Below are 14,984 nucleotides of genomic sequence, written 5' to 3' on the forward strand. Positions count from 1 at the left end.
AGCTATCCCTTTTCCCCTTCCCTGCTTTGAACAGAAAAAAAAAAAAAAAAAAAAAGCACAAGACCAATTAAGCGTTTGGTGGGTCAGTGGAGATCTTTGACACTCTTTGCTTTTCAGGCTGCTGCTATGAGTCCTGCGGTTGGATCTCTTGTTTGGGTGGAGGCCGCGGATCCCAATGAAGCTTGGATAGCTGGTGAAGTTGTGAAGGTTGATGGTGAAGACATTAAAGTCCTCTGCACTTCGAGGAAGACGGTGAGTATAGTAGTGCTTTGAATAATATTTACACATGGGCCTTTTTCCTGCACATATTACAATTTTGTCATTGAATGATAATTCTTCATCTTTTGCTATTGTAAATGCATGTGTACCTGCATGTCCTTATCTAAATATTTTAATATTTAACTAGTTTTATGGTTGAAGTTTTCTTTTATGGTACGTACTGGTACTAATTTTCCATTAGGTGCTTATACTGATGTTTTTTGATTGTGTGTGCTGATTTTGCTTATTAATTTTTTCCCACCAATATAATTTATGGGAAAAACTTCATGCAGGTTGTTGTTAAAGCTTCCAATGTCCATCCCAAAGACCCTGAAGCCTCACCATGTGGAGTGGATGATATGGCATTGCAAACCAGGAGTCCTTGAGAATCTAAGATCAAGATATGATATCAATGAGATATACGTGAGTATTTCAAAATATATATATAGGCTTTCATTAAAAAGAGTTCCTAGCACAAACAGAAAGCTAATAATACACTTACTGCTGGCATCAGACATACGCAGGGAATATATTGATTGCTGTGAATCCTTTTAGAAGTCTACCTCATCTTTATGATAGACAGATTATGGAAAAATATGAAAAGGCAACCTTTGCTGAGAGGAGTCCACATCCATTTGCTGTTGCAGATGCTGCATACAGGTACTTAATTTGTCACTTTCTCATTGTAATTAATTCTTCATGTCATCTCTTTACTGCTTGTCTGATAGTGTTATTTATGTGGATGCTGCAGAGATATGATCAATGGGGGAAAAAGTCAGTCAATATTGGTTAGTGGTGAAAGTGGGTCTGGTAAAACAGAAACCATAAAATCACTCTTGCATTATCTTGATTACAAAGGAAGGAGAGCTGCTGCTGAGGAGAGCACTGTTGTGGAGAGACTCCTGGAAGTAAAAGAATTCTTGAAATCTCAGTTGCTGGCAAACTAGTACATTAATTGAATTTTTCTGACGTTGAAAATATCACTTTTGTTGGGTTTTTGTCTGATTCGCAGTCCATTCGTGTCCTGGAAGCATTCGGTAATGCAAACAATAACTCGAGGTGGGATATTGGTCTATTATTTTATATATATATTAATTATTGTGTATATATATTGCAAATTTTATGTGATACGATCTCTATGTGCATGTACTTGGTCAATGTTGCAGTCGTTTTGGTGAGTTCATCGAGATTCAATTTGACAAGGAGGGGAGAATTTCTGGTGCGACTATCAAAACTTATTTGCTGGAAAGATCACGTGTTTGCAATGTGTCTGATCCTGAGAGAAATTATCACTGTTTCTACATGCTTTGTGCTGCACCACCTGAGGTAATTGTTCTTAGTTAATTGCTTCACGGTACCATGCCAGCTTCCTTGAAAATTCAGGAGATTGTTTGTTTGTTTTGTATTTCTTTCATGTATCAACAACATGCCCTCCTAAACACTAAACTATACAGCAACTCAGCAAGGAATATCCAAACTATATGCCACCAAAAAAAGCCATTTCTCATCAAACCAGAAAACAGAGAATCTGTATAAACTCAACCCTGATGTATCAAATAGAAGCAGTACCCTAACAACCTCTTTTCCTACAATTGAAACCCAATGCACAATAAGAGCAATATAATAAGCCGAAATATCAATCTAGCATTAATTTAAGCCATAGAGCTCCAAGAATGCATCTACATCTGCAAACTGCAGCAACTTCAGAACAGGACAGGAAATATGATGTTTCCAGAAAAAATGAATGGTTTTGTTTCGTTTTATTTAAAGAAATGTCTATAAACAGATAGACCTTGAAGACAAGCTTCAAAAATGTTATTTTCTTCTCCTATACATGCATTTGACAGGATGTTGAGAGGTACAAATTGGAAAGCCCTAGAACATTTCGTTATCTGAATCCATCAAATTGCTGTGAGTTGGATGGGGTTGATGATTCAAAGGAATATATCGCAACAAGAAGGGCAATGGAAGTTGTTGGAATAAGTGCTGGTGAACAGGTATGTATTTCATATATAGGAAATTGGTTCTGTTAGAAGATATGAACCTTCAAGTATAATCATGGGATACTTGAAAATCATGTTTTTCTTTGTTCCTTACCACTACTTTTCAGGATGCAATATTTCGAGTTGTGGCTTCAATTCTGCATCTTGGGAACATTGAATTTGCAAAAGGGAAGGAACCAAAATCATCCGTACCCAAAGATGAAAAATCTTGGTTCCATCTAAGAACTGCTGCTGAGCTTTTCATGTAACTAACCTATTTCATTGACAAGCATTCACACACTAAAAGATGCACTGGTTGATAGGTTTGCACTTCATAATATTTTCTTCTTATCAATTCTTATATTTTTTTCAGGTGTGATGCAAAGGCACTAGTTGATTCTCTTTGCAAACATGTAATTGTAGCCGGTGATGAACCCATAACAAAATGTCTGGATCCAGAATCTGCAGCTTTTCAAAGAGATGTTTTGGCTAAAATTGTCTATGCGAGGTTGTTTGACAGGTAAGATATATACCCTTTGAAGATTATTCAGTGGTGTGTTTCTTAACATTACTAGTTACTTTGTTCAAATTTGGGCTAGCTGTAAATTGAACTGTGGAATATCCTTCTTTGATTCTACAGGCTTGTGGATAAGATTAATAGTTCAATTGGTCAAGACCCTGAGCCAAAGTATTTAATTGGGGTGCTGGATATATTTGGTTTTGAGGGTTTCAAGACAAACAGGTGCTTAACCGTATGCCTTATCTTTTTACATTGAAATATATAGATATATTAGTTTCATTAAATTCTAAATGTCATTGGAGCTTTAAAAGAGCAATTTCCTATTCTCTGGTTGAACATTCTAGAGCATGTATTATACTTGTTTAATAATCTTATGATTTCAAATCTTCTTCTATGAATTTGTTCTAACTTCCAGGAGTAGCTAGCAATAGAGGTGACAGCAGAAGTTTCTTTTTGGTGCTTATTGTCCTGTCCTAATGTTTTGTGAATATGTGGTTCTTACTTCTTAATTTAGATGAAAAAAGAAAAGGGAAAACTTGCATATATGGAATTTTTAGTCTTATTATTGTGCAAATTGTGAGTCATTTACTTTTCTGCTGCGGAGAATGTCAAAAGTGATCTAAAATTAATATCTTGCAGAAGTGTTAATTAATTTGTTGACGCTGGATTTATGATTGTTGTTTTTTTTTTTTTTTTTGCAGTTTTGAGCAATTTTGCATCAATCTCGCAAACGAGAAGCTTCAGCAACATTTCAATCAGGTTTTCTGTGAAGAATTTCTGTATTTTCTTTGTTGTTCTTCACGATTGTTCGTTCTATATGTATTGCGTATGTTTGTAATGAACAAATATATATATCTTGTTGGCAGCACGTTTTCAAAATGGAGCGAGAAGAATATACAAAAGAAGCAATTGATTGGAGTTGCATTGATTTTGTTGATAATCAAGATATTATTGATCTCATGGAAAAGGTTAACTTTTCCTTTCATTCTATATATATATCTGTTGATGTCGTGTAAAGTGTCCTGTCTTTCAGTTAAATGGCCAATGTAAAATGTTAAAAATGATCATGTTCAAACTGGTTCCTGCCACTACTGTTAATTCTTCATTTGTAGTTAATTAAACAAACTTAACGATGAAATTAATCATTGTGGTCATGCATGTGACGTACTTTTGATTTTTTATATGTTCATTAATGGATTTTCAGAATCCGCGTGGCATTATTCCTCTTCTGGACCAAACTTGGTAAGTAGTATATATATATATAGATACTGCTTTAATTGCTCTATATATATCACATGCATCATATTACGTCATTGAATACACTGTTTGGTTGTGTGTTCTGCAGTAAGTTTCCAGGATCAACACATAAATCATTTGCCCGAAGTCTGTATCAGACATTCAATCGTCATAAACGCTTCATCAAGCCAAAATTAGCGGATAGTACTGACTTCACAATTTGCCATTACGCTGGCAACGTAAGTGTACTTGTTTGCATCTTCTTTGTTATCATAGAATTCATGTGTCGAAAAAACATAAACATAAAAAACATAGAGTTCTATGTGCATGTGTAACTTTCTTCTAGAATTCACAAGTAATTAAGGATCTTTGGTAAGTGTATATCCTACGATGTATAGTAATGCCTCTCACGTATAGATTTGAAAGAACTCAACAATAATGTTTGATTACAAGAACAAAATACATATGCCTACAACCTAAATATGAATAGAAGAAAGAATTGAGAGAGATTTAGAATTTTTAATTCTGAAATGTTTAAGTGTTCAAAATGAAGGGTTTTGAAGTTTGGGAGGCTTGTCAAAACGCGCGGGTAATTCAAGGATTTAAAGTGAAGTTTCCCCTTTGCAATATCATTCATTGTTATCATATATAGAATTCATGTAACGTCCCGCCCTAAATTATGATTCAGTTGTAATGATTTTACGTGATGTATTAGTAGTTCTGATGTGTTTTATTTATAAATCTAGATAAAAATTATTACAGGTTTTTTGCTGCCTTAATTGTTTAAGGATGTAGTAGTGGCGTCTCATGGTTTATTGAAAAAAATTTCACTTTCGCCCTTGGATTTAGGGCAGGGCGTTACCATTCAGACCTAAGAAGCAAGAAGTAACCATAAAAAATACATGCACTAAAAACACTTATATGATTTTCAGGTCACTTACCAAACAGAACTGTTCCTGGACAAGAACAACGACCATGTTGTTGCTGAACATCATGCTCTCTTGAGGGATTCCAGTTGCTCCTTTGTGGCGGGTTTATTTCCACATTCAGCTGAGGATTCATTCGAAGCATCAAAGTTCTCTTCAATTGGTTCACAGTTTAAGGTCTGATAGTTTTCCTCTTCTCTTATATGTAAAATAAAATAAATAACTATTATAAATAAAACAGCTTCTTCTTTCTTTTGTCTGGTGGGTTATGAAGTCCTCTTTTGTACTTGATGCAGAAACAATTGCATGGGTTGCTTGAAACTCTCAGCGCATTTAAGCTGCATTACATTCGTTGTGTAAAACCCAATAATCTTCTTAAGCCATCCATCTTTGAGGATAAAAATGTTCTCCAACAACTACGTTGTGGGGTAAGAATTTTGATTTCTGAATATTGTTGTTGGTGTGGTAATTAAAATTTACAGATTTTTATTCGAGTTTATAACATATTTTATATATGTGTCTCATTTCAGGGAGTCATGGAGGCGATTAGGATAAGTTGTGCTGGATTTCCTACTAAAAAACCCTTTGCTGAATTTGTAGACAGATTTGGCCTCCTTGCACCTGAAGTTTTGGATGGCAGGTATATATATATTTTGGTTGTTTTTGTTTGCATGCAGTGAGATGTTTTGCCTAACCATTAAATTAAATGTGCTCTGACAAAATATTTCTATATATATATATATATATATATATAATATCAGTTCTGATGAGGGCATTGCCTGCAAGAGGCTTTTAGAGAAGGTGGGACTTAAAGGCTATCAGGTAATTATTTGATCATAATTCTATTTCATTTTCTCCTCATTTAATATGGTCATAAGTACTTTTGGAGAACATGCAGAAGCATTAATTAACATCATTATAGGTTAATGTTTATCTTTGCTGCTAGCTGTTGTACATGTGCTATATATATATATATACATTTGTTTGTGGATTGCTTTTGTGATCTTATGATCCTGTTTGTTGTTATAGATTGGTAAAACAAAAGTTTTCCTCAAGGCTGGTCAGATGGAAAAACTAGATGCTCGTAGGAATGAGTTTATGGGGACATCAGACACAGGCAACTGATCACACGTGTAGTATGGACGGTTACGTCGGATGACGGCCTAGCCTATAATATTCTTGTGGTTGGGTGACTGAATGGCTGAATGCCACATATATTATCATATGGGATGCTTTTGTTATTTTTTCGCATTTTATTTATGTTATTATTTTCAGACTGGTTAATGTTATTTTATGATTCTGAATTTTATGTTATTAATTAAGTGGGCGGCTAGCTCAGGTACTATTAAGGTTAGGATTAGGATTCAACCCCTAGTCTATTTAAACTTATTTTTCTGTTGTATTAAGAGCTTTTAATGAATAATTTCATGTGCATGGATTTGTCTTTTTCTCCCATGATCTTTCTCAGTCTCTCTTCAAGTTCTTCTCTCTTTCTTGGTTTTCTCACTCTCTTCTCAATTTTAGATTTGTCATGCATCAACTTTGGTATCAAAGCCTAGATTTTGATTGTTTGCTATGACAATCGACGATCCATAATCCCCAATTGGACCAAATTCCAATCACGTAATCAACCCAAATAGAAATTCACTGAGACCCGACACCCCCAGCAAACAAATTAACCCACCCCAATAAGCCACCACCGCCCCCAGACAAAAAAAAAGTCCAAACAAAAACGCTTCCGTACCCCTACGTACCCACACCCGCCGCCGCTCAACACAAACCCACAAAAACCATGCAACCAAATTGAAAGCACCCGACTGCGCCGCCGCCATCACCCAAGACTTAATTTGTTCCGGGAGCAACTCTTCCCAATTGCCTCATTACTTTTGCTGGCAATGTTTTATAGGATCTATAAATCTAACTAAAAGTTAGCAATTAAGGTTGATGCGTTTAATCTATTTAATTAAATGAGTCGAGTAATATATAGTTGACCTATATAGTCTTATAATCATATCTCAACATGACTCGAACTCAATACGCGATATATATGGTTGACAAATTTTGACAAGATGCACGAATCTAACACGAAATTAACGGATCTAATATAGCTAGGTTGGATTATATTAACCTATATATAGTACCCAAACCTCAACTTTTCTCAAACCCGACATGTGAACATAAATGATTACCCATGGTCAAAGCTAAAAAAAACAATAGGTTCATGTGTATTTTCCCTTCAAATTTATCTGCATGTTTCGTACAACTTGAATATTAGTTGGAATTGTTACATTCTTAGTTATCCTTTGTATGGCTCTTCGTAGTCAAAGACACATGCAATATCATGTAATGCTACTCCATCGATGGAGTACCGAAGCATATATATTACCTTTGGGGAAGCTGCTTGTAGTTTCTTCTCAATCAGTCTTCAAAATACGAATTGGCTTTGTTTAGTCTGATGATGATGCATTTTTGGGCTTTGACCCACAACATTACTACTTAATTTTGTTGCATATATATGTATTAAGTTGGGTAGGCTGACTGTTTCAGGGTCCGTTTGACCTATTAGTGTTTAGTAGTCTGTTACTGTAATAAAAATTGATTAACATGGAAAAAAAAGTAAGATGTTTGATACAGAAAAATGAGAAAAAAAAAAAAAATTTGTAGTGATTTTATATTTTATTTGAATAGTAATAAAATGTGATTGATGTAATATAAAAAGTAAGAATATTGATAATTTATTTTTTTTATGAATAGTAATGGGTAGTTGGCAAACTGTGCCAGACTAATCCACGTATATATGACACTGATGTACGGCTGACCTCAGGCAAATCAGGGCTGTATGACAGGAAAAGCATGAATTAAAGTGAAATCAATTTTTTGGAATTTATATTGCTTTTACTTATTTGCTAGTTGTGAGATTGAGTTCAATTTAGGGTAAGTATATTGAGTCCAATCAATGCCAATTCTTGACCAAAATTTCTGTAATTGCCAAGTTTTTTTAGTTGATTTTTACAAATAATTTTTTGTTTAAAGAACTGCAACTTGTTCAGGAGGTTTCTTATAGCAACTTACTTCAAGTGTGCTTCTTTAGTCTTTTGACTCTTTTCTATGATGTTTTTGTAGTGATGATATTCGTTTAAATTGATCTTTTTGGAGAGGGATACATTGGGCTGTCTTGTATATTGCCCCTCTCTCTCTCTCCCCAATCATGTTCGATCTTGAACCCTCTGTCGAACTTTCTTTAAGCAGTGTTGGATTAGTGAAACATAGAGGAACTGTTTAATGGCCATTGGCCGGTCTATATCATATTTTATGGATCTAATAATATATACCTTGCTACTTCATTTAAAATTTTGAATGACACAATATCATGCATGTGCATTGTTAGATGTAACGAAACAAAATATGGATCATTATACTTTTGGCCAAAGAATTGATTAAAAGATTTTATTTTTCAAGTACAGATAATCGGAAGAAGAACATCTTTATTAATGTTTATCGGACATGCTTATCGAAGAAATGACCAACTTTATAACGATTATAATTTGTGCGTGACAACTATATTTAATTAGCATAATTATATCTCGGGCAATCTAATTTCAGCAACTTGAGCAAACTTGTCGACCTACTGTAATCTAAAGGTAATACTCACTTTAATTATCATACTTCTTAAACCTTAAACCTTAGTATCCCAACAAGTTAATCAGGACGTGCATTGTGGTAGATCTTACATGCTAGAATTTTCAATTTTTATTAAAAAATTTGCTATTATGCTAATCTTCACAATGGTTGACGTGACATGAATTAGGTTTAAATATGATAATTAACTTACTCATATATGGGCATATAATTAGTTTCACGTACACTTTGTACCGTATTAATTAACTAAACCATCATCCGAATCCAATGGCTACAATTGCAGTACTGAACATGGCTCCCAAAGTGTGAAACTAATATAAGCATCTATGATTAATAAGGGGTATCATGAGGTTAGACTTTCGAAGGGGTAATGGGATTACCAAAAAAGAATATTTATGAGATCGAAATGCTAATATGCTATGATTTTGTTTTAAAACGTGCTTTCTCTTTTACTATATATATAGTGAATTAGGTTTAAATATGATAAGTTAATCATTTGTTTATATATAATTAGTTTCACACTGATCTATCCCCTATTCACACCTGGCACATGGATATATATATATACCCTTGATTGAGACATATGCAAGCCTATTTACATTGACTTTTACGCCAGATGTGGCCTAGTGGGAACATGAACGTCGAACATGAACATCGTTGACAATGGAGGAAAATTTGGATAAGAGAGAGTGGTTGCTGAGAATGGCAGCATTCTAAAGCGGGCACGAGATTGTACGATGTAGTAGGTTTTTATTTATTTTTAAAGACTTCAAAGCAAAAGTCACCTTAATTATATATATATAATTTGAACAGGATTGATGTTGTCATCTAAGTTGACATCAGAAATGCTACGTCATCAAGGTGACGTCAAATCTGCTGCCATGATCAATGAGGTGGTGGGTTACCTCAGTTGAAGAGATTGGGATACATGCACTTATTAGTTATTATCCTCTCAAATTATTCTTGCTCCTAATTGTTATTAGACAGGGTTATTGCAAGGTGTCTCTTGCTCGAACAGATCGAAAGCTCACTTGAGCCTCCAATTCAATTCTTTTTGCACTCTCATATTTAGTCCAAATATTGTACGAGATTCAAATCCCACTTCGAAGATTTATCGTGTTTATTAACTTTTATTGATAGACAGTCAGATTCTCAATAATTTTACTACCTAACAAATGTGAAAGGATTTTTATAAAACACACATGCGTATGAGCAAGTCTTAAGCACCTCATTCTCTTGTTTAGATATATAGGTAAAGTCTATCACTCCGTTAAAACGTACGCTTTCATATTTATTATTCAAAATCCTAACAATGCAAACATCGTGTTGCTGACAAGATCCGGATCCCAAGTAAAAGGGCTTGCATGTGCATGCATGAGCATCTCAAAGAAGAGCATGCAGTGCAGCTTCCTTTCATTTTCTTTTTTGTTATTAATTAATATCTAGCTAATTCATTAATTGCTTTAAACATAGACTTCAGATCGACTTTGCTGGGACGACTTCACCAGTTTTCCTGCTGGTTGGTATATATGGTTAAGGAAGAAACTTGGATACAAATGCGTATGCATAATTAAATTCATAATAAAGAAGACCAATTTGTGTATAAGAATAACCAAAAACAGCTATAAGTCAGTAGTTGACCTCCTTGAAACTAGGCTTAATCTTCTCCTTAATTCAACCCTAGACTGCTTCATCCATCACTTTAAAAGAGATCTGAAGCTCCATCACCTTCTTCTTCATTTGGGCTGGCTGAAGGATTTAATCTTCTGATCATGTTTTTATATTCTCTTTGATCGTTTAGAAGTTGCACTCAAATAAATGAGAGAGAAGTTGGAGAGATCAAATTAATTCTTTTCGCTTAATCGAGTGATCGACGACGTACGTTGCTGAAGGAAGTGGAATTAGATCCATAAACAACCCAAGTTTCCGATCAATCTAGCTCTGTGAACAACATGGTATTTGTTTTTATATATATACTCTCAAATTTGTTTTCTTCCTTTTTTTTGTTTACATTTTGGATTTTTTTTCCTTCTTCATGTTCAATTAAATGTCTATTTTGTCCGAAGTAGTTCAATTGGCTAGAACCATGCATAATAAAACGAAGGTTACTAGTTCGAATCCTCATTCCCCATTTTGATTTACTAAGAGCACAGCAGCTCACTAGGCCAAATAGCCAAGTATATAAGTGTTCGCTATGTCGGTAGAGATTTTTAAGGAAGACATCAAATTGAAAACAAGGATTTTGATTTGAGTTTCGTTTACTATTTATATGAATTTGGAGGTTTATGAGTGGTCAAACTCGCAGAATAAGAGGTAGACGGGAGTCAAGCTTCCAATTTAAGATCACTTGCATGTACTGATAACACGATAAATGAAATATATTTTTTTTAAATTTAGTCTATAAAATTGTTACACGTACGTGTTATAATATGATTGTTACTGACGTGACAAATTACCGATTGCATTGACTTTTCTAATAACAAGGATCTATTTGTTTTTTTAATTACTCCAGAGAATGCTTAGTCACTTTTTAATCCTGATTGAGCTATTTGTTATAACTTTAAATCTTATGGATCAATTTAACAATTCTCCCAAAAAAATAAATCATGAATTAGATCCAGAAAGCGCAAGCTGGATTCTTCATCCATAATTAGAGACGCATAGCACTCCAACTTGTATCATGCCTACACAAAAATAAAATCAAAGCCTCCCATTTTTCCACTTTTCCGCATTGATTAGGAAAATAAAAAAGAAATAATAAAATTAAAGCATTTTTTATATAGATTTATGTATTTATGTATATATGAATGAGTTTGTGTTAATATATATGCGTGTAATAAATGCACATAAATATTATAAAACAAACATATAGATTTGATATTAAATTGTTTAAAATTCGAATTAATTTTCTCGTTTATTCAAATAATAAAATTCTAACAATAAATAATAATTAATTATTAGTATGAATTTTTGAAACAAAAATTAAACAATGACAACATTTATTTTAAATTAATTGAGTAGCTCGAGTTTCTTCTAAATCTCAGTGGATTATCTAACTCGACTTCATGAAAATAAATAAATCAATTTGAAAAAATATGTAAGTTCAAAAAATAATTAAATTCAATGACGGCTGGTTTTCGGCTCCATCACCGCCTATTCAAAATGGAGTTATGATACAGGGAACGCTGGCGTGCTCTATTTTTTTTTTTTTTTTTTTAATTTTATTTTTAGTAGTGCACGTTTCCTTTAGTATTACCCTTAAGAATGAAAGCAAAAATAAGAAGGCATTTTTGTCCAAAAAAAAAATATTTTAGACAAGTTTTGGACAAAAATGCCCTCTTATTTTAACCAAATGGATTTGAAATCGTGGGGATCGTTGTCCGGTAAAGGTGCTTATAACATTTCCGATTCTCTGCTATGCTACGCCACCACCGCCCGGCGAACATTCGCTCAACCACCATCAATTCCTTTTGAAATCTTGCATTTCTCACTCTCACCCAATGCGCAAACCAGAGAAGAGCACAGGGGTTGATCGAACCCAAGAGAACCAATTCTAAGACAAGGGGTTCCAGCAGAGCTTGAAGGTGAAGCCAAGGGTTGAGGCCGGGAAGATGTAGCGGCCGGCGGCGAAGGGGGCAGTGTGGGTGCCGTTTCCCTCACAGTCTCGTAGCCGACACAAACGAATCATTATAGTGAGCCATTCTTGGTACAATCCGTATTTTGAGCAATGTTGCATGGAATTGGGGTCTCTATTTAATTTTTAGTGATAAATACCAATAGCAGCTTTGCTTATACAGTGGTGTTAATAAATTTGAAGTTGAATTTAATTTTGATCGAAGTACGAATTTCACTATGAAAGTAAGAAAATCGTCAAAGCAAAATGGTACAAATTTGATAGAACTAGAACTCACAGTTCAGTGCTGTGCTGATGGATTTGGTATCTTTTTCTTCTCTTTCTTTATACATTGGCACTTGTTTGCTCTTTTGTTTATTTCTCTGTTGTACCATTGAGAGTAGAGAGAAGTACTCGAGCCTCACATCTTGGCCATTGCGGTTACAGATGATTGCCTTTGCCTGTTTGCATGCATGACGATCCATAAATCTTGTCCAAGGAAAAATGTAGTTATGCAATTCACTTGATATTTTAGGCTTTGACACTCTTTGCTTTTCAGGCTGCTGCTATCAGTCCTGTGGTTGGATCTCTTGTTTGGGTGGAGGATCCTGATGAAGCATGGATAGATGGTGAAGTTGTGAAGGTTGATGGTGAAGACATTAATGTCCTCTGCACTTCGGGGAAGACGGTGAGTGCTTTGAATATTACACATGGGCATTTTTCCTGCACATATTACAATTTTGTCATTGAATGATAATTCTCCATCTTTTGCATTGTAAATGCATGTTGTGGCGTCCCACATTGCTTGGGGATGAGAATGTGCTTATATGTATACTCGCACCTTTCTTGACATCAACGCGTTTTAAAGCCGTGATGGCCATGAACTTATGACCAACTGGGAAGTCTGGTTCGGGGGAGCCCAAAACGGACAATATTGATGTCATTAGAGTGGGGCATTACACGTGTATATGTCTTTATATTATTTTAATATTTAACAAGTTCTGTGGTTGAAGTTTTCTTTTAAGGTATGTATTAATTTTCCATTAGGTACTTAAATAGATTTTTATTTCATTATTTATGCGGAAAACTGCAGGTTGTTGATAAAGCCTCCAATGTCCATCACAAAGACCCCGAAGCCCCAGCATGTGGAGTGGATGATATGGCAAAGCTGGCTTATTTGCATGAACCAGGAGTCCTTGATAATCTAAGATCAAGATATGATATCAATGAGATATACGTGAGTATTTGAAATTGGTTTTCATTAAAAAGAGTTCCCTACAAGAGAAAGCTAATACACTTGCTGGTGACATCAGACATACGCGGGGAATATATTGATCGCTGTGAATCCTTTTAGAAGTCTACCTCATCTTTATGATAGCCAGGTGATGGCAAAATATGAAAGGGCAGCCTTCGCTGAGAGGAGTCCACATCCATTTGCTGTTGCAGATGCTGCATACAGGTACTTTGTCACTTTCTCATTGTAAATTCTTCATGTCATCTCTTTACTTGTCTGATAGTGTAATGTGCCTTTTATGTGGATGCAGAGATATGATCAATGAGAAAAAAAGTCAGTCAATATTGGTTAGCGGTGAAAGTGGGTCTGGTAAAACAGAAACCATAAAATCACTCTTGAATTATCTTGGTTACAAGGGAAGGAGAGCTGCTGCTGAGGAGAGTACTGTTGTGCAGCGACTCCTAGAGGTAAAAGAATTCTAGAATCTCAGTTGCTGGCAAACTAGTACATGTAGTAGTATCTGACCTCGAATTTTTCTGACATTGAAAATATCACTTTTGTTGGGTTTTTGTCTGATTCGCAGTCCATTCGTGTCCTGGAAGCATTCGGTAATGCAAACAATAACTCGAGGTGGGATGGTCTATTATTTTAAAGATATTATTAATTATTGTGTATATTGCAAATTTTATGTGATACTATCTATTTGCTTGGGTATGATCTCTATGTGCATATTGTCAATGTTGCAGTCGTTTTGGTGAGTTCATCGAGATTCAATTTGACAAGGAGGGGAGAATTTCTGGTGCGACTTTCAAAACTTATTTGCTGGAAAGATCGCGTGTTTGCAATGTGTCTGATCCTGAGAGAAATTATCACTGTTTCTACATGCTTTGTGCTGCACCACCTGAGGTAATGGTTCTTTAATTGCTTCCCCATGCCAGCTTCCTGGAAGAATCAAGAGCAGTGCATGTAGATTATTTGTTTGTTTTGTATTTCTTTCTTCTTTTTCTTTTTTATTTATTTTTTATTTTTTTATTTGATGAATGCGTAAATCTTTCATGTATCAAAAACATGTCTCCTAAACACTAAACTATACAGTAAGGAATATCCAAACTATACGCCACCTAGAAAAGCCATTTCTCATCAAACCAGAAAACAGAGAATCTGTACAAACTCAACCCTGACGTATCAAATAGAAGCAGTACCCTAACAGCCTCTATACCTACAATTGAAACCCATGCACAATAAGAACAATAAGCCGAAATAGTAATCTAGCAATTTAACCCATAAAGCTCCAAGAATGCATCTATGATTCTACATCTGCAGGCTGCAGCAACTTCAGAACAGGACAGGAAATATGATGTTTCCAGAAAAATGAATGGTTTTATATTATTTAAAGAAATGTCTATAAACAGACTTTGAAGACAAGCTTCAAAAATGTCATTTTCATCTCTTTGTTTCCAAGTAAATGAAAATTAGGTTTTCTAAGTTGGAACAAGAATGAGTTCAGCTTTTCTATCTTGCATGTGTAAAGCACTAACTCTTCTTTTTCTAGCTTCCATATATATATATATATATA

The 14,984-nt window shown here is 34.7% G+C and overlaps 1 pseudogene; it reads left to right on the forward strand.

Annotated features, from left to right (window-relative positions):
* LOC132165826 (myosin-6-like) overlaps window positions 1–14,984 on the forward strand; it is a 54,930-nt pseudogene that overhangs the window by 3,868 nt on the left and 36,078 nt on the right.

This window comes from Corylus avellana, chromosome ca11 (assembly GCF_901000735.1).
Source record: "Corylus avellana chromosome ca11, CavTom2PMs-1.0".
In the NCBI taxonomy this organism is placed as follows: domain Eukaryota; kingdom Viridiplantae; phylum Streptophyta; class Magnoliopsida; order Fagales; family Betulaceae; genus Corylus; species Corylus avellana.